General features: G+C 46.4%; 1 protein-coding gene across 2 annotated transcripts in view; it reads left to right on the top strand.

Moving 5' to 3' along the window:
- Nucleotides 1–20987, top strand: part of MIA2 (MIA SH3 domain ER export factor 2) — a 2742135-nt gene that overhangs the window by 1383907 nt on the left and 1337241 nt on the right. The window lies entirely within an intron of this gene.

Here is a 20987-nt window from a genome sequence, read left to right as displayed (position 1 = left end):
AGGCTTGTACCACTTGAGGGATAGCAAGAGTAGCTGTTACAGAGATTGCAGACGTTTGATATGGGCCAGTGTTAACAGTAGGAGGTACAGACGATACTGGTCCCAACATACTGTTGACAGTAAGGGCACCATTAGTTGCTACAAGAGGAACCACCATCGATTCATCAGATGGTGTGATATGTTTATCACTATTTACATCCGTGGGGAAGGAAATAATCCCTGGTATGCTATGAACAGGTTCACTACAGCATTCTTTTGTGTTTTTACTCTCTTGGCGTACATAAAAGCTCGGATACAGGCTTCGCTTTACGTTTAATAGCTGTATGTTTAATTGGTGGTGCAGTCCCAACCCCATTAGTGAACAGACTGATGCACTTATAAATAGGTTGAGTATTTGTAGATTAAAAAATCTTTGAGGCATCTCGAGATATCATTGTGTTACAACTCTGGACTTGCACGAATTTCAGTGCCCGGTTAATACTCTTATGAAGAGGTATAGATTGAATGTCTTATTTGTTTTCCATGTTGTCACATTTCGCAATAAGGGTTGTTAACAAATATTCAAAGGCCGAAAACATGTCATTAAAGGACTTGCTTGTGGTATTAAGCTCATTTATACCTTGGTCGATAAGTGCATCCTTGTTAGCAACTAGTGGCAGATTCAAAATGTCAGCTGCAGAAATGTCATCTTGTATATTTGGTATAAGGGGGATATCATAGATGCGAAGGGGGTCGATATTTGCGATACAAGCTGGAAATGTGTCCATTCAATCGCCAATGTGGTCAACCTCAGGACATCTATCCAATTCATGGTGAATGGTCTGGGAGCAACTGTGAGACTCAAGGGCACCATTGTGTATAATGGCAGAGATAATTACATTGGATGGCGGGGCTAGTCCCGGCTCTGTCACATTCACCATTGGTATAACCCCATTAATATTAGAACTGGCAATACCGTTTTGAGTATCAGCAGCAATTTGCCTAGTATTAGTTATGGAGATATTTGTTTATAGATGCAGGCATCGCAAAAGTTGGAGATTTTGCCACTGCTAATGCAACAGGCAGCAACAGGGCTGGTCCAGACATTACCTGTTAAATTCGTTTTGAGCCTAAACATCCTAGCAACGTAGTACGTTCACAAATTCCTGGGCAGCATTCTCTTCATCTATCGTCTACATCATATTTATTTTAGGAAAATCGGGAAGTGTTTGCTCTAGTGATTATTTTTGGGGGACCAATACGCCTAACACGCCTTGTCTCATTGAAAGCAGCAGGAGACAAATCTGAAAAAACTGAATTACCCAGTACTGAAAAAACAAAGGGCCATCATCAAGCAACTCCTGTGTGGACAGTTTTTAAATGTGTGGTAGTGTCAACCCTAAAACAATAAACTTAAGACTCAACTAGCCACAATTGCAGGTAAAGGGAAACATCAAACAATAGAAAGCTAGTTTCTCTGTGTCACCAGGGCACCCACATCAACATACAACCACCGGACGCTACAGGGGCATAATGTGAGGAGAGACACCAAAATAATCCATGTTAAGAGCGGAATACTAACACTAACAACAAGGTTTAGACTGCGATAGTAAGAAGGCGTTAAGCAAGGTTAGGCTTCTTTCGTGCAACACGCGTGAGTGGGGGTACTGTCTTGCTCATGGCAGCACCGCAAGGAGCAGTATATCGTAAACAAAACCAGACTTGGGAGGAAGACATTTGTCAGACAATATTCAAGGTAGCAATCAGTAAACTACAATACCTACAGTTTCTGATACATACCCCTACTTCCATACAATCCACGCACACATATTGGAGACAGAGGAAAACAGTAACGGCTCAGTTTACCTAATCAACCAGCGAAAGGTTTGTGTTTGCATACTAGGTCACTGGATAGAGAGGTACCCAGGGGAAAGGTATAATAGTGCCAAAGACACAGCTGTGGACAGGAGGTTGATGGCTAACAGCGACACAGCCAACAGCACTTCAAAAGGGCGCTTCCAAATGCACTCAGACGCCCAGTTATATAGTGGATCTGTGTTAAAGGGGACGGTGCTTCCTGGGTCACAGTCTGCAAATAAGGAAATAAAAGAAATATAAGAGGTATAATGGGAATAAACTACGCCTAAAAGGGAGATAACATAATACTACAAGACAATTAAAAATGTCTACCAACATTAACTGACCTATGTCATCAGCTAAAATTAGGCAAAGTAAGGTTCATGAGAAGCAGGGTCCCCAGCAGGTAACAGCAGCCAACAGCACTTCAAACGGGCACTTCCAAATGCACCACCAATCTGAAAGCAATCTTGTGTCTAATGCCCCACTTGAAAGTACAAATCACAAAAATACAATCTTATTGAAACCAATTTATTTGGCAGAACAGAATTGGCAAGTTAAGCCATGAAATCAGGTGAACTGTAAGCACTGACACGTGTTTTGAGAATGATTCTCTTGCTCAGGGCTCACATTATCAAACTGATAGGTAAAATGCTCTGTAATTGTTGAAAGTTTCCCAAACAATCGTAACAAAGTTTTAAATGTGAATTCAATTGTGACACAATTATCAACAATCTCAAGATAAGCATCACCTAATCGTATCCTGAAAGGTTAACAATCTCAATAGTAGTAAACGTTCCTAATGTCAAATGCTGCTGGTTGGAACTGGGACCTGGGCAGATGCTGCTCACGCGAGTCTGTGATGTCGAACATCTGATGGGCCCTTAACTGTGATGGGGATGCCTCGAGTATCCAATATCTAGTGTTAACTAAGTTAAAATGTGTGGTCAGGGTGATTCCAAAACTATCTATAGCATCATTGAGAAAGATTGAGCTCTACCGCCTGATAACGTAGGGCCATTGATCAAGCGGTCCGGGTATTCCCTGTTCATCAGTCGATGTATGGCTGTCTGCAGTTAAACTTTTCAACATAAAAGCAAACGGGGCAACCAGCAACGCGTTTTCACGCACGCAAGGTGCCCTGCTGCTTCCATACTGGTTTGAACAACAGGTAAGATTCCCCTTGCGGGGAGGTGAAACTTTAGCTGATAGACCAACTTGTGAATAATATTTGTTAGACTTAAAATGTATATTGGTTATTGTTTAGATTATCGAAACAAAGGAAGTCACATAAAGGACATACAACAACTAATGCAAACTAGCACGTTTGAGTGAAGAGGAATTGGATAATTTTCCAACAAGGAAGTAAAGTAAATAAGGTCAAAGACTAAAAGCAACGTTTTACACAGGTACTTTTTTCATTATGTTTAGTATAGCTGACTTTAAGCACAATTCAAAATATAGGATTGACTTATTTGTGAATGTATGGTTATATAAACATTTCATTTTTTATTTTTATCTTTTCTTTACCAATAGTCCCTGATGAAGGTCTAGCATAGACCGAAATGCATTGGACAACATAACATTTGCTAAAGGCCTCAGAAAGATGCAGATTGTTAAATAAAAACATCTTTATTACAAATTAATTAGTACTTTTTCAAAAATCATTGGGAAATACAGAATACCTTCAAAAGAAGTTTAGTGGGATACCCACACAGGTCCTTCCAGTAGACTGGGGAAAACTAACCAGTCAACAGCATATTATTATGTCTGCAGTTAAACAAAACAATTTCTGATGCTTGTTAATCTGCTTAAAATCACATGTTGTGCATATAGTCGGACATCGAGTGGTCACCGCAGAATATTGCAGCTTGTCTTTCTAGAACCGAAAGGGGACGTTGAAGAGGGCGTGCCTGTAACACTATACCTATGTGACCTTTAGTGTACCCCAAATCCCTCACGCGTCGAGGACTCTCAGATTTGTTTTTTTCCGCCCAGCATACTGGTTGCCTTAAGCGCAGCTCGTCAGAGACATTGCCTATTGTCCCTTCGACCTTTGGTCGCATAATAAATAAATACTTGAGATCACCCTAACCGTCCTTCATTTCGACGGCTGTTCCAGTTCTCTGCCGAAACCTCCAACAGACCTTCGAAGGATGGTGATCCAATCAGTGCTGCCGACCACGTGGCCGGGCCTTCCAGCCGGCCTACACAGTAGAGAGAGCGGGGTCGGGTGGACATTTCTATACAATCTGAGAATGCCTTTCCCTTTCCTCCCTCTTTCCTCTTTGGTCTTCTTCCCTTTACCTATCCTCAGCTATGGAGAGGACTCCATTTAGGTTTTGCCCCATTTGCAAAGGCAAATTTACTTGGAGAGATAAGCATTGACGGTGTAACCGTTGCTTGCCCCTCGATCACAACGAAGACGGTTGTGCGGCTTGCAAGCTCCTCTGTCCTAAAACATTGAAGGAGCGCTGAGTCAACCGGTGGGCAGCCTACGGGATGTCGAAGGCGGAGTCCTCTCCCGCTGCTGCAACCGCTGTGTGTGACGACGGCATTAGTGACAAACATACCTACGAACCGGAGGTCGTGGACCTTTCGACAGAGCGCTCCCGATCTGCATCATCTGTACCCGGCCCCGCCAGGCACGGCTAACGCACTGCTTTGGGGAACATACACCGCGGCGACGAACATTTGCAAATCACTAAGCACACAACCCCCAGTCAGTCTTCGACTAAGTTGAAGAAGACCTCAGCGCCAGCGGGTACACCGGAAGTTCCGGCCACACCCGCCGACCGTCGTGATCAGCAGCCCTCTCCGCAGCCGCATATGTGCCTAGCAACCGGGCCCTCAAACAAAGGGCGCTACTTCTAATATTCCAAGTTTCGTCGAAATGCTTCGCAAGATGGCGTCCGGCGACGACAAGACCTGGCTCCGACGAAGAAGACGCTGCCGAGGACAAGGCCCCGGCTCTGCCCAAGTGGTGTCTGCCGGAGACAAACTCCCGGCTCTGCCTAGAACTTCACAATCGCAGGCCGAGGATACGCACCTTCCGTTTGTGGAGAGCATTGCCGAAAGCATAGCGAGAATTATTGCGCCTGACACTCATAGGCGGCAGTGAAAGGGATTCGCTGAGGCCTATGGAAAAGGCCAAGGATCCGTCAAAATCCAAAGATAGCCTAAGGGGAATACCGGAACCCTCCACCAAGCCGAAAGAGAAGCACAGGGACACGACACCTCTGTCGGTCCCCTGGGAGGAGTTTTCAGAGGTCAAGGAAGGTATTTCTTTGACGTTGAGACAATAATCTCGACGTTTGGCAGCAGAGGATCATTTACAGGAGCCCTTTCTACCTCTTGACCACTCTGGGTCTTCTGTTTGGACTAGAGAAAAGTTTGAAAGTTGTATGGAGAGGCTTGACAGGTTTGTTACCCGTTCAGAGCAACCCACAACAAGGAGACCACTGGGAAGAGAGCCCTTTGGACCCTGTGGCAAAATTTCCAAAACTCTTTGACCACTCTCAGGAAGAGGATGTGTACACCTATGACCTCACTGAGGAAAAGATTCCTGCAGACACTCAGGATGAAGATCATTTCATCAATCCTGAGGACATGCATGATCCCATAGGGGGGTGGGAGGAAAACACGGGTATCGGTGACCCTCAGTGGTGGCAGTCTCCAAATCCTTCACCAGATCCTGATGCCCTGTGTTTGGATTCCCCCCAGACCACTCCCACTAGACAGCCCTCGCCAGTGGACGATCAAATGACATTTAACGCCACGGTGCATAAAGCAGCAGAACATTTCAAAATCGCCATTGATGAAGCTCTCCCTGAAGCTGACTTTGTGGAGAATATTTTTAAAGAGAAGCAGCCAGCCAGCCAGGCTATTCCTCTCCTCAACTCGATTAAGAAGCATCTGGCTCCCTCGTTGTCGACACCTGTACTCACAAGAGCAGTCTCCTGGCCCGGTAACCAAAGGCAGACAAGTAAACCAGAGTATACTTAAGAACACTTTAGATTCTGCTGAAACAGCGGGACGATCTTTCGCTCAGGGCACACTCCTAAAGAGACACGCATGGCTAACAAACTCTGGGTTTAAGCCAGAGACGCAAGTGTCACTTATTAATAAACCCTTGGAAGAATCCAACTTGTTTGGAAGAGCGGTCGATGAGGCCCTCGAGATGCAAAAAATTTGCACGGTACCCTGAAGACACTAGACCAAATTACACAGGCCCTCCACAAGACGAGGATCTGGGTCCAGATGCCTTTTTCGTGGCCAATGCTTCCCTCAACAACAGTACACCTCTGGAAACAATTGGTCCTCTCCTCAGGGAACCAGCGGATACACCACCCCGTATCCCCAGAGGGGTCAGCGTCGTGGGAAAGGAAGGGCCCGGATCTCTACCCCCAGATGCTTCCCAGCCTCAGGTTCAAAATGACCCGAAGATTCGGGTCCCCTCCCATGCATCCCCGGTCAGGGGCCAGTTAACCTCATTCCTTCAGGCATGGGAGGGGATAACTACGGACCAGTGGGTGCTAAAGACCGTGGCCCACGGGTACTGTATAGAGTTCAGCCGGTCCCCAACGTTCAGACCTCCACGCGCAAGACGATTGACACCAGACCATCTGCGTATCCTTCTTCAAGAAGTCGAGACACTACAAGAAAAAGGAGCCATGGAGGTCGTACCTCTGCTACAGGTAAACTAAGGTTTTTATTCAGTGTACTTCCTTGTAACCAAAAAGGATATCACCATGCGCCTTGGATTAGATATGCGCCCAGTGAACACATTTGTAAAGCCACAAAAGTTCTGCATGGTCACTCTGCAGGAAGTAATTCCCCCTGCTCTCACAGGGGAATTACATGGCAACACTGGACATGAAAGATGCTTACTTTCATATTTCAATGTTGCCGGCGCACAGAAAATATCTCAGATTTATGATACAAGACAAGCACGATCAGTTCAAGGTACTACCCTTCGGCATAGCATCCGCACCAAGGGTATTTACAAAGATACTAGCGGTGGCAGCAGCACACCTGCGCAGGCAATCTATCCCGGTCTATCCTTACCTCGACTGGCTCATAACAGGGGACTCTTATGAAACCCGTCTGTCTGTCAAATACCCAAATAACGATAGATATTTTATTCAGTCTGGGTTTCTCTATCAACAAGAAGAAATCCAGCTTAGACCCCAGTCAGGTCAAGCGGTTCTCAGGGGCTCTAATTCGAACAAAGGACAGCCTTGTCTTCCCCTCCAACGAAAGGGTCCAAAACATGCTGTTTCAAATCCCTCAATATGTAGCCAGGCGAGAGGTGACGGTACGCAAAGCTATGCGACTGTTAGGAATGATGGCGTCATGTATTTACTTGGTTCCTCACGTGCGCTTGCACATGCGTCCAATGCAGGAGTGGCTGAACAGCCAGTGGTGGCAGGCAAGCGGACAATGGGACGATCTAGTGATTGTCTCGCCAGCCCTCGTTCTCTCACTACGGTGGCGGTCGAGGGACAACCTCTTGAAGGGGAAATCCTTCACCACCCCCGCAGTGGAGGCCACTCTCATGACGGATGCATCTCTCACATGGTGGGGAGCTCACCTGCTTCAACAAACAGCGCACAGAGTTTGGTCGTCAGGCATAACATCCAACCACATAAATCTGTTGGAACTATTAGCAGCGTTAAAAGCACTAAAAGCTTTCCAGACACAACTGCAGGGAAAGACGGTCTTGATCTTCACAGACAACACTGCGGCCATGTACTATCTAAAAAAACAAGGAGGCACTCACTCTCCAGGGCTATCCAAACTGTCGCAGAACATTTGGAAGTGGGCTCTCAAACACAACATGTTCCTATTGTCACAAAATGTTCCAGGGGAACTCAATCTTCTGGCTGACGTACTCAGCAGAGATTTCCCACTACCAATGGAGTACGAATGGCGATTACACAAAGACATTGTCTCCAACGTTTTCACAGAATGGGGCTGTTCAGAGATCGACTTGTTCGCAACTCTGGCGAACGCTCAATGCCAAGATTATGCCTTCATGTACCCCCAGAACCGTTCCAAGGGGAACGGACTCTGGATAACATGGTCAGGGAAATGTGTTTATGCTTTTCCCCATGACTCCCCTACTCAACAAGATATTGCACAAGATGCACCAGGAACCAGTCATGATGATACTGGTGACTCCCATGTGGGCCCGCCAACCCTGGTTCGCTCATCTGATGGAGATGTCTCTATCTCCTCCAGTGAAACTGCCTTGCCCGTACAACATGTTGTTGCAAGACAAAGGGGAGACTCGTCACCCATGCCCGCAGACTTTGAACTTAGCGGGCTGGCTCCTGAAGTGCTAGAGTTTGGGCACCTGCAGCTCTCTGAGATGTATGGACATACTCAGGGAGGCAAGAAAACCTAACACTCGATATTGCTATTCCAGTAAGTGGCAACGGTTTGTCATGTGGTGCAACTCGAAGAGCATCAACCCTATTGACTGCTCTCCCACAGATATTGTTTTGTACCTGACTCATTTACTTGACTCAGGCCTGGTCTTTAACTCTCTAAAGGTTCACTTAGCCGCACCTTCAGCCTACACTACTTCACAACAAAGGGTGTTGTGGTCGAAAATACCAGTTATTAAGGCTTTCATGGAGGGAGTCAAGAGAATTCACCCTCACATTTCTAACCCAGCTCCCGGATGGGACCTAAACATAGTGTTGACTAGACGTATGGGGGCCTCCTTTCGAGCCCATGCATAGAGCGAGTCTTAAAGATCTCACCTACAAGACTGCCTTTTTAATAGCTATTACTTCCATTAGGAGAGTAAGTGAACTAGAAGCGCTCTCAGTTTTAGACCCCTTTATAACAGTTCAGAGATAAGGTGGTTCTGCGCATTCACCCTACGTTTGCACCTATATTCATTTCAAAGTTCCATGTAAACCAATCCATAGAACTACCAACGTTCTTTCAAAACCCTTCAAGCATGGGAGAAAGAAGCCTGCACACACTTGATGTACGCTGAGCAGTCATGTTTTACTTGGAAAGAACTCGGCCACTAAGAAAGACGAATCAGTTTTTCGTTTCAGTGGCAGCAGGCAGAGGAGGAGACCCGGTCTCCAAATCCACTGTGTCTAGGTGGATTGTCAAATGCATCACACTCTGTTACACTCTTGCTAGGAGAACTGCCCTTCACGCCTAGAGCACATTCTACTCGAGGCACTGGGGCTTCCATAGTATTCATTGCAAATGTTCCCCTTGAGTCCATTTGCAAAGTGGCAACCTGGAGTTCTGTGCACACCTTTACAAAACACTATTGCTTAGACACTCACTCTGTCAGGTTCTCAGGTAGGACAAGCAGTACTAAGACATCTTTTCACTATTGTTCCTTCTCACAACCCACCTTCAAATGCAGGTACTGCTTGCTAGGCTATGCACAGCATGTGATTCTAAGCAGATTAACAGGCATCAGAAGACATGCATTACTTACCGTAAAAGCATTTCTGAAGATTGTAACTTCTTAGATTCACTTGCGCCCACCCTTCCTCCTCGCTCGGATGAAAGGAACATAAACGTCTTACTACTTTCTCTGTCCTTTCTGTACTCACTCACAATAGTCATGAGGTTCCCTCACGGCAGAAAAAATACAGTCAGAGGGACCTTGTCACGTGACTGATTTTGGATCACTACACGTCACATAGTGATAGTGTTACAGGCACGCCCATGCCGACGTACCCTTTCGGTTCTCGAAAGACAAGATGAAATACTCTGCGGTGACCACTGGATGTCAGACTGTATGCACAGCATGTGAATCTAAGCAGATACAATCATCAGAAATGCTTTTACGGTAAGTAATGCATGTCACACCAGTACAAACTTAAAGGTGTTTTAAAGTAATCCCTGTGACTAGGGTTTGGCTCCCTTCTTCTGGATCAATTCAGGAATACCCTAAGCAAAGTTCGGGTTCAACGAAGTTCTGTTCAGTGTAACACAGAGACTTTTCTATCCACTGCTTCCTTCCACTTGGTAAAGTAAATGTCTCTTGTAAAAAATTTGTTCACAAATCAAAACAACTGTTGTTCTCCACAGTTTCCTTCTTGGTAAAGCAAATGTCTCTTTCGAAGGGATTGTGTCCTCCGAGGTATTCCTTATCGTGATAGATTACTTCCAGCTTGCTGGCCTGGGAATTTTTTTTTCAGTAGAGGGCGCTGCGAGTCAACGTCCCTCGAGTTGATGTCCCTCGACAGCCTCCGTATCGGCGCTGACGTCATTGTGTGTATAAATAGACTCGCGCAGCGTCCGTTGCTCAGTACCGTTTTTCCGCGCTTCGTGGGCCTCTGAATCGTGTTGCTCAGTTCTTTATTCAAGTATATTCTTATTATTCTTCGAAGTTATCTTCTTCATTCGATGGCTTCCTCTTCCGAACCGTCGACCCAATGGTCCGGCTTCAAAAAGTGTCGAGATTGTGGGAAGAAAATGTTGTTGACGGATCCTCACAGGATCTGTTTGTGGTGCCTGGGATCGCAGCATCACTGTTAGGAATGCGAGGACTGTATGTCCATGACGGCGAAAGCCTTGAAGGAGCGTAAGGGGGAGCTAGAAAGAAGTAAGACTCTTAGAACTTCTACTTCTGGAAAGTTTCCTCGGCAGAGTCGAGACATTTGTTTCCTCGCCTTCACAAGAAACATTCCTGTTTAAGGTCTCGAAGCGGTTCCGATCAGTCTTCGAGATCTAAACACTCGAAAAAGAGGCGTTGTAGATCTCCCTCTTCTTCGCTTCTTCCACTTCCCCGGAAAGGGTCACCTGCCCCACGAAACACAGCTCTCCAGCTAAGTGGGAGGAATTCCGCAAGAAAATGCTTAGCGTCTTCGAGAAAGCGGCCTCGACCCCCTCGGAGACGGCTAAATGTGATACCCTGGGTGAAAGACCCGAAAAATCGAAACGCCGCGAGTTGCTGCACCCGGCGAAAGAAACTGCCCGAGAGTGTCATGAACCCTCGAGCAAAGGCAGTAAGACCGTGTCATCGACGCCGTCATCGAAGGTTCCTTCGACTCATAAATCTGCGTCATCGACGCCTTTATCGAAGGGCCCGTCGACACACAAATCGGTCGAATCGACGCCGTCTTCGACGCCACTGTCGACACCGATAAAGGACAGACCTACTGCTGTTACTACATCTGTCAGTAAATGTACCGAGGGCTTCGACCATTACCTCGAGGATGTCGTCGATAACCATGACGACTCGGAGTAGGATCCCGATCCTCTTGAGTTCTTCGAGGCCTCTTCATACTTTTTCGACGCCTTTTTCAGTTTCATCGAAGCCTTTGACTTCCGCGTCGACAACTTCGACGTTTCCTCAACCGGTGACTACAAGTTTGGCCCCTTCCGATTTAGGAATGGGTTTTAAACCATACCCAAGGTCAGATTATTTCAGAGCTTTGTCCTCTATATATGAGGAAGGGGAGGATTCTGATCATGAAAGACCCTTTGGGTTACAGAGGACCACTACACCTATACCAGAGGAATCTATCTCTGAAGAGAATAGATTGAAGGACCTTCAAGACTCTTTGCATGAGGCAAGTGGTTTAAATACTTCTCCAGAAGTAGAATTCGCTAAACCAGACCCAGGGGAACATGCTGAGACCCCTTATAGGGTCTTAATGGCCAGAATAATGGAGTTCACGGGGTGGTCTACACCTTCACCTTCTTTTCAACAGGATGATCTTACGGACATTGTACTTAAAGGCCCACAGGAAGATCCTGTGGTTCCCTTTCATACTGCATTACAGGGAAAAATATCTGTCAACAGGGAAACCCCTGAGGTTATCCCGGCAGTTAACAAAAAACTATCTGCCAAATATAGGGTATCTGCTTCTGACCCTGAATATTTGAGCAATCATCCAACCCCAGATAGTTTGGTTGTACAAGCAGCAACTTCATCGAACAGTAGATCTGCATACCCTACTATTCCACAAGACAGGGAAGATAAAATATTTGACGCTATGTCAAAAAAGGTCTTCTCGGCATGTAGCATGGCACTTAAATACATTAATTCTGCACGCTCGCAAGATTCAGCCATACACTTTGGGAGTGTGCTTCATCTGCAACTGACTGTCTCCCGGAAGGAGATGAAAGGGGAGCATTTCTGAACATAATTAAAGATGGTAAAGACGCAATGTGTGAGTCCCTTCAAACTGGCATTGATTCTGCTGACAGTATCAGCAGGGTCATGGTGGCAAGTACTACAATCCGCAGATTTGCGTGGTTGCGAAAGTCTGGTTTTGCTCCAGATGTACAGGCCAGACTTTTGAATATGCCCTTTGACAGCACTTCTTTGTTTGGTAAGAAGGCTGATGACAGTCTAGAGAAGTTACAAACATCCAAGGCAGCAGCGAAATCTCTTGGAGCTACAATCCGTCAAACCCTGTTTCGCCCCTCAGGAACCTCTTGGAGAGGTAGGTCCTTTCGCTTTTATTCCGCATTTGGAAAAGGCAGAGGACAGCCGGCTCAAAGGGGCCAAAAACGATTCACCTGCGGTGGACGGGTTAAAAGTACAAAAGCCGCAGCCCTCGGCATCTGCGTCAGCCTCCTCTAAACCACTCTGAGGTCTCTCCTCACAAGAGACCAGTAGGGGGCAGGTTAACTCAACATGTGACGGAATGGCAGGCTATTACTTCAGATGCTTGGGCATTGGAGACAGTTGCCCAAGGTTACTGCCTGCCTTTTCTACGCATCCCTCAGTCATCCACCGGGGAACAACTCTTTGAAGGTTCCAGATCCGCTCCTTTAATAGGAAATTCTAGACCTGCTAGAGAAAGGTGCCATATAACCGGTACCTGTAGCGGAGAGGAACAAGGGTTGGTATTCCCCCTATTTTCTAGTACCGAAGGAGAACAGAGGACTGATACCCATCTTGGACTTACGAGAATTGAACAAATTCCTCAGGAAGGACAAGTTCAAGATGGTGACTCTCAGATCCTTCAGGCCCTCCAGCTTCAGGACTGGCTGGTATCTCTAGACCTTCAGGATGCTTATTTCCATGTGCCAATCCATCTCAAACACAGGAGCTACCTGAGGTTCACAATTGGCAACTCTCACTATCAATTTCGAGTTCTTCCGTTTGGGCTGACCTCCGCCCCTAGGGTCTTCACCAAGCTAATGTCAGTAGTGGCTGCAAGTTTAAGGAGGGAAGGGATCCACGTCTACCCCTACCTAGACGATTGGTTGATCAGAGCAGTATCTTCGGAACAAGCTCAGATCCAACTAGATTATGTCTGCCACTTCCTTCACAAACTGGGCTTCTCCCTCAAATTAAAGAAGTCGCAGATGATACCACCACAGAGACTCCAGTTTATCGGATAGGTCCTGGACACTTCCCTGGGGAAAGCCTCGCCACCAGAGGTGAGGGCTCAAGATATTCTGCAGATGGTCACCAAGTTTCAAAATGCCCAACGTCTCCCAGCCCTCGACATTTTGAGGTTGCTAGGCCTCATGGCATCCTGCATCTTCCTTGTGCCAGAGGCTCGCCTGAGAATGAGATCTCTCCAGTGGGCACCAAGAACCCAGTGGTCGCCATTCTCAGGAAGAATGACAGATCTCCTTCAGGTTCCGGACAAAGTGGCTCGAGACCTTCAGTGGTGGGCCTGTCGGGAGAACATTTTGAAAGGAGAACTGTTTTGGCAACCATGGCCGGACATAACAGTATTCACAGATGCCTCACTCACGGGGTGGTGAGCCCATGCCAACGACTTGACCATCAGCGGTCGTTGGTCTCCATCGGAGTCCAGACTACATATCAACCTGTTGGAGCTGAGAGCTATCAGACTAGCGCTGAAGGCTTTTCTGCCATCTGTACAAGGGAAAAATGTCCTAATAATGACGGACAACACAGCGGCCATGCACTACCTCAACAAAAGAGGAGGCGTAGGATCACTGCCACTGTGCAGAGAGGCGATGCAGCTCTGGGTTTGGGCAATTCAAGAAGGAATCTCTCTGTCGGCAGTTCACTTAGCCGGAGAGAAGAACTTGACAGCGGACGCGCTGAGCAGGCAGAGCACAGTCTCCCACGAGTGGGAGATAGCTCAGGAAGTCCTTCAAGAGATCTTCACCCTTTGGGGAACCCCTCAAGTGGATCTGTTCGCCACCAGTATCAACCGGAATTGCGATTAGTTTTGTTCAAGGGAATTTCCCCCGAGAGGAGCTCTAGGGGGACGCGTTCGTAGTGGACTGGGAGTTTCCACTTCTGAACGCGTTTCTTCCAGTCCCTGTCATTCCTCAGCTGATCAGGAGGTTGAGAAAATTCCGAAAGACTATGATCCTAATTGCCCCAGACTGGGCCAGGAGAACGTGGTACCCGGACCTTCTGGACATGTCCATCTGCCCTCCGATTCGTCTTCCACCCAGGGATGATCTTCTATCGCAGAAGGGGTGTCAGGTTGTCCATCCAGACATCAGAACCCTCAACCTTCATGCTTTGTTTCTGAAAGGTTGAGATACAAGGATTGGGACCTCCCAGATGACATCATGGAGGTGTTGCTTTTGGCTAGAAGGCCAGCAACAAAGACTTTATACCGCTGCTGTTGGAACAAGTTTTGCAGCTGGTGTAGAGAAAAGAATATCAAACCCTTTTCATGTGGTACACCAATGGTGTTATCTTTTTTGCTCTATTTGGCGAATTCAGGTCTTCAAGTTGGTACCATCAAGGGCTACCTTGCAGCGCTGTCGATCTTCAAGGGCACTGCGGAGGAGCCATCATATTGCAAATTACCCCTAGTAATCCAATTTCTGAAGGGATTGACTAATGTCGAACCTTGAGTTCTTAGATCAGCAGACTTGCTAGGATTAGGCAAGCAGACCAACTGTTTATAGATTATGCAGAACACAAATTAGGATTGCCAATCACAAAACAGACCATTTCCAGATGAATTATTTTAGCCATTCTAGAATGCTACAAATTGGCAGGGAAAGAGCCCCCTCAACACCTTAGGCTCATTCAACCAGGGGTATCGCAGCCTCTTCGGCCCTCCAAAGAGGGCTACCGATTCGAGTCATATGTGCGGCTGCCACATGGTCATCCACACATACCTTTACAAAATTCTACAATCTGGATTCCTCCTCTAGCCAGGAAACAATATTTGGCAAAGCTGTGTTACTCTGTTCATTATTAAAGGGAAATATTTCAATTTTACTTCCACCTCCGTTTACACACCACTGCTATGGGAGTCTATCAAGATAAGGAATACGTCGGTGGACACAATCCCTTCGAAGAACAAGTTACTTCTTAAATTGTAACGTTCTTTCGATGGGATGTTCCTCCGACGTATTCCTTATCGCCCCTCCCATCCATCCCCTCAGTAAAACTTCCCTTGTAGTTGCAGCCTACGCTCCTTCAAGGTCAATAACCAATTCATGCACAGCTACTTTTAAGATTCAAAAAGGAACTGAGCAACGGATGCTGCGCGAGTCTATTTATACACACAATGACGTCGGCACCGATACAGAGGCTGTCGAGGGACACCAACTCGAGGGATGTCGACGCGCAGCGCCCTCTACTGAAAAAAATTGTCTGAGGCCAGCAAGCTGGAAGTAATCTATCAAGATGAGGAATACGTCGGAGGAACAGCCCATCGAAAGAACGTTACAAGGTAAGAAGTAACTTGTTCTTCTCAAAACTAAAATTCATAAACCAAGCAAATTGTTCTCCTTAGAATACCAAGCAATTATTGGCATATCACAATTATTCTTCAAATTAAACACGTTTGTCAGGCTAGCACTGCAACTACCTTTGGTGATGCAACAGTTTGTCAAGAGGCTGATACCACACCTTTGTCCCACAAACACACTTCTTCAAATCATCTTGTTTCCTGGTATATATACTTGCCTGTCAGGAAGAAACCTCCTACCTTTACAATCAATCTTAGTGGCAATATGTGTTCCAAGATTCTCCAACCCAGTATCTCTTGTGAGGAGGGCTGGACAATGGCTGCCTCTTCTTATAGTCTCTTGACTCTTGGCAATGTGGGTTCCAGTTTTCCCCGAAATGTAAACTCGATATGAGAGTTGCGCCCAGGCTACATAGGCTGGATCCAAGGCGATCTTCTTAACTACTTCTTTGCTGCTTCTTGGCTGTTGACAATGCAGGTTACAGGTTCCCCCCAATTGGTGTCCCATATAAGAGGAATTGTACTCTTGCAACCCCTGTACTATTTCTGTACAAGTTTGGTGTTCAGAATGATGTTTTATTGACAATTGTCCTGTTCGGAGCACCCCAGCGTTGGCGTTGGCTTCAGGCCAACTCACCAGTCTTCTTTGGCGTCTGCTCTTCGCGGTCAGCTGCTGCAGTGGACCTCCGGCATCCTGCCCGCTCTGTCGCTAGTTCCTGCGTACCTTCGGTGGACTTCCCTGGAGCTCTGACAGCTCTGTTGATATTCTGCAGTTTCTCGCACACAGAAACGCCATACACTGAGTTGGGAGCACAACTCCCCCGTCAGCTCGGCCTCTCTTCCAAACATCGCTTCCTGCTGCACGCACTCTGCAATGCAGCTTGCCTTCTCTTCTCACGTCACCATCAGCTGTCATTCTACCTTCTGTAGCAATCCCAGTACCTCAGACTGCCTCTGCTTCAGCTACTCCTTCCCTGTCTTTCCTCCAGCTGCAACTCATTCCTGAGTTTAAATGTTCCACTCGGGTGCCTTGGTCTGTAGCAACTAGACCGCATATTCTGGTTAATAGCACTTTTAATCCTTACTGACTTTGAGGCCATCTTCCTCTTCTTAGTACCATAGGCATTATGGACCCTGAAGTCCATAGGGGTTTGTATAGTTGCAACATTAGTTTGCATAATCCATCAATGCTGCAGGAAGAAAAAGGGAATCATGAGGTAAAGTAGTAATCAATTCCGCCTGATATGAATCCCCTCCCATGTGATCCTCCCACATAATACTGCCCTCAGGATCAGTTGGCAGATTCCTTTCCATGGCCACATGAGAGCGGGCCCATACTGGGGTCGAAGTGATGATCTCATTAGATTCATCACAGAAAGAAGGGACCAATTACCTGGATTCGTCAAATTAGTCAAATTTCCAAATGCCTTTCTTAAATCCGGTTTGTGTAGAAGTTAAGATGTTATCATTAATCCAAGTACATAGTTGGTCAAGAAGAAATGTACTGTAGACCTTACAAAGAGAATCTGTTATATTGGTCTAATATTAGCTAGGTTATTACAATCCCCTTTCTTAGGTATGGGCATAATTGTTGCATGCTGGCATGAACCAGTGACCTCATATACCAGATTCATTATATTTAAAAATGTAGTGAACAATGGGACCTATATTATCAGATTGGTTTAATAGATCATGTAATAGTCCTTCTAATTGAGTCCTACCTCCCACGGAGTCCTCACTTTTCTGCTGCCAGGGGGCACAGAGTGGTTCTGTGTCAGCTCCGCCTGACGCCTCTACGTGCCCTGCGCGGGACATGACATTGTGCCCAGTATACATAGAGGCGCCACACTCGGTGACCTGAGTTGCTTTTTTCTACCCACTCTGCCCGCTAGTAGAAACACTGCTGCAAATTCTTTGAATCTTTTGCTTCTTGTTTAGGTGTTTTTTTGTGACAACATGCCAAATCCATTGTAGGTCTGTGGATTCAAGCCCTGTGTCCACTGCGGGTATCGGATGTCCAATTCGGGTCCGCATGGCATCTCTCTTCACTGGCGAGGTGAAGACCAACACACAGGACTGCCTGTCATGTTAATCTATGCACCCAAAGGTGCCTTAAGAATGTGAGGAGATGCTGTTTACTTTTCTCCACAAGGAAAGAGGTGACAAACCTTTTTGAGGTTACCAGGCACAGACAGCGGTCTCTGCCCGGTCCGAAAGTACAAGAAAAAGTAGCACCAAAAAATATCAAGATCTCCAAGCGGTACTTCAAAGCACGACTCTTCTTTGTCGTTGAAGAGGAGCCACCACTCCAAGTAGGCACAGGAGGAACCGACTCAGCAGGTACCTTTCCCAATCCAATCCTCTACTCTAGAAGAATGGGAAGCCTTGAGCCAGAAGATGCTTGACATCTTCAGCAAGGCACTGGCTATAGCGGATTCGGCCTTAACGCTGCAGACCTCATCTTCGGCTTTGGTGGGCTCGCCTCCAGCACCGGCAGCTTTGGCCAAGCCGATGGTTCCCACATTGCTCAGACGAGCCGACAGGGAATCTGTGAGTAAATCCAACAAAGTCCTGTCAAAAAGGTCATACATTTCTGTCTCCCCATCCCCCACCTGCTGCAGTCGCAACAGATTTTTCTCCGTCCCTAGAAGACTATACATGTCCCATTTGGAGGACATTTCTGATGTCCCCTTTGTACTAGAACCCATCCGTCTAAGGGAGGTCAGAGACTTTCCAGAGGACTTTTATGGGGAACCATGGGACCTAGTGGATCTTACGGCCATCTTGCAAGAGGCAAGTTGCCTGGACACCATGTCGGAGGTCGACATGCTCCCTGCTGGTACCCGAGGCAAGCCACAGGCTGCTTTTCAGCACCTGATGGCTACGGTGGCTGACAATTCAGGGTTATCGACCTCTTCACCCGAAGTGTCAATAGGGCCTAAAGATGGAGACCCTGTTGCCTTTCAGTGAGGCAGTAGAAGGGCCAGTTCTTGTATCCTGAGCCGAGCCGGCATCAGTTCTCACAGTTTACCACGACTTGGCAAAGAAGCACAGGCTGGCATCTTCGGATCTGTGGTGAATCCCAGGCTGTCGTCCCAGCTTCCCTAGGGGTAGCCCCTTCCCATGAGGCCAGGCATGTGAGACCGCTACCCGATAGTCTTAGCTGGAGGATCTCTTGGGGAGGGTTCCCCCCTATGGGACTAAGGATGACTTTGCAGAAAGAGCGCATTATTCCAACGTTACCTGAACCCTCAATGCACTACCCCACGCTATGCACTTCTCTTCCATTCCCCACACTTCCATGTATGTTTATAAAAGGGAACCATATGTAACTTCCACTGAAACGAGGAAGAGTAGGAATCACCCAAGGGAAGTATACCTAACTTCCACTGAGACAAGGAAGAGTAGGAACCACCCAAGTAACCCGGGTATTGTCAAAAGCCAACATAGTAGAGAGAATCGGGTCTGGGACCCGCAACGTATACCTGGCAGGGAAGTTAACCGTTTATCGTAGAAAGCCAGCATAGTAGGAGAAACTGGTCTGCGACCCACAACGTGAAGTGGATTAGAGCCTCCCCTTTCCATCCTACTTGTGGCAGTACCTGGTAGGGTAGTAAATCAGGTTTGCCCAAACAAGCCACAGGAGGAACCTGGATCTGGGACCCACAATCACTAATTAGAATTTGAGAAAGGCCAGGGGAAGGGAGACATTCCCCCACCAAAAGGTAAGCTACCAACACTTGAGAAAGGTTAGGGGGAGAAAGTTATCCCCTAACATTGTGAGCGAAAGACCAGAGGAGAGGGAGTCATGCCGCTGGTCGAGAAGATTAAGGAAAGCAGTACAAGACGGACCAGGGAAATTTGGTCTTTAACCCTGAAGTCTAACCAGGAAGAACACTACATTGAAGACAACTGTGGGTAATAAGGAATGCTGATGTTTCCTTGAACTGTGCTTTGCAAACTTTTAAACCGGGATCTTTGTGTTTTCCTCCAAACAATATTGCAGCCTGGGGGAAGGGAGACATTCCCTCAGGATACAGTCACACTGTGGAACTCTTGGCGATTCACCACATCTTTAGTTTAGTATTTTATATAAGGGAAGCAAATGGGCTTCTGACACAGGACTGTGGACTCCTTATTTTGGACATCCTGACAGACGCTGTAGTACTTTTAGTTGAGGCAATGTTTTGATTTTCAAATGTGCACAGTAATCTTCTTTACAGACCCCAGCACACTATGATGAGAAAAACCTTTGCTTGTTGAAAGGCAATTATTCACACAACACAGTTTCAGCTAAAATTTGAAATGGCTTGTTATGGGGGTTTATTATGAAATCAGCATACACAGAGGAATACATGCAATAAGCATAGTACATACAAAAGGTTAATTGTACTTCACAGTTAAAGCAACAGCCAGCTAACTCCTCATCTTTACCAGAACTGCAATGGGAAACTCCAAACCAGGCGACTAGAGAGATTTGTGCATAACGGGCAATAGAAAGTGGTGTGTGCACTCTTTACCCAAAGCTTTTTCCATCTGCCTAATCTGATGCTCTCCAATTTAAATCTTCCACAACTGCAGAAAGGATTTTTTCCTGAAAGCACTGACTTTCCAAGTCCACCTGTTGCTCACCTCCATGGGCATTCGGCTGAAATGCCAAATCGAAACGCAAGAGGTAAACACTTCCTTTTCTCATGGGAGCACAAAAGACATAACTTGCTTTCGGCTCCTGCAACATTATCAGACTCTAGCTTGCACTTTTAGTCAAAACAATCCTTGAAGTGATGCAGAATAATATAAGTAGTGATCCTCGCTGGCAAACATGTTTATCAGTGAATCAGTGTTCAATCTTCACATTAAATGTAGATCTCACTGAGGAAGAAAATGTCCATTGTTGCTCTGGGTGCACCCAGAATGCTTTTTGCACAGACTCCATATTTTAGTCAAACATATTACAATTAAAAAGCATTACATTGCACTCTTGGACATTTCACTTCCATAGCTCAGTGGCACTAAAGTCGGCTTCTGAAACTGACAAAACATTATAATTAAACTAAAAGTACAATGAATGCAACAGCAACAAAAGATGTAAATCATAACAATTATAAAAATACAAGCAATGGCATAACGCAAAATTCCCCCAGCATCTGGAATCCAGGAAATTAGCCAATCCCACCAATTCCTACTGGGCCTGAAAGGTTGCCCCTCCCCCTGTAAGTATTTTGGAGGCCCTCCATAGGGGGACAAAAATAAAGGTCACATTAGATGCTGGGGGCACATGCACTACGTAGATGGATACCAACTGGGGGCTACAGTGGGGATGCATCCTTGCACCATTTCTGTTCAATTTCTACATAAAAGATATTGCAGATTGCTGGACATTGGTTAGGACCAATCCCCCCGTGTTGGATGCCATAAGAGTTCAGCACTTGAACTACACGGATGACATAGTCATCTGCGATCTGACACCAATAGGCCTCTAGAGAGCACTAAATGCTATTA

This window comes from Ambystoma mexicanum, chromosome 14 (genome assembly GCF_040938575.1).
Source record: "Ambystoma mexicanum isolate Mex_15411 chromosome 14, UKY_AmexF1_1, whole genome shotgun sequence".
NCBI classification, from domain to species: Eukaryota; Metazoa; Chordata; class Amphibia; order Caudata; family Ambystomatidae; genus Ambystoma; species Ambystoma mexicanum.
The sequence above is the reverse complement of the archived record's forward strand: the minus strand, read 5'-3'. Positions and strand labels throughout refer to the sequence as shown.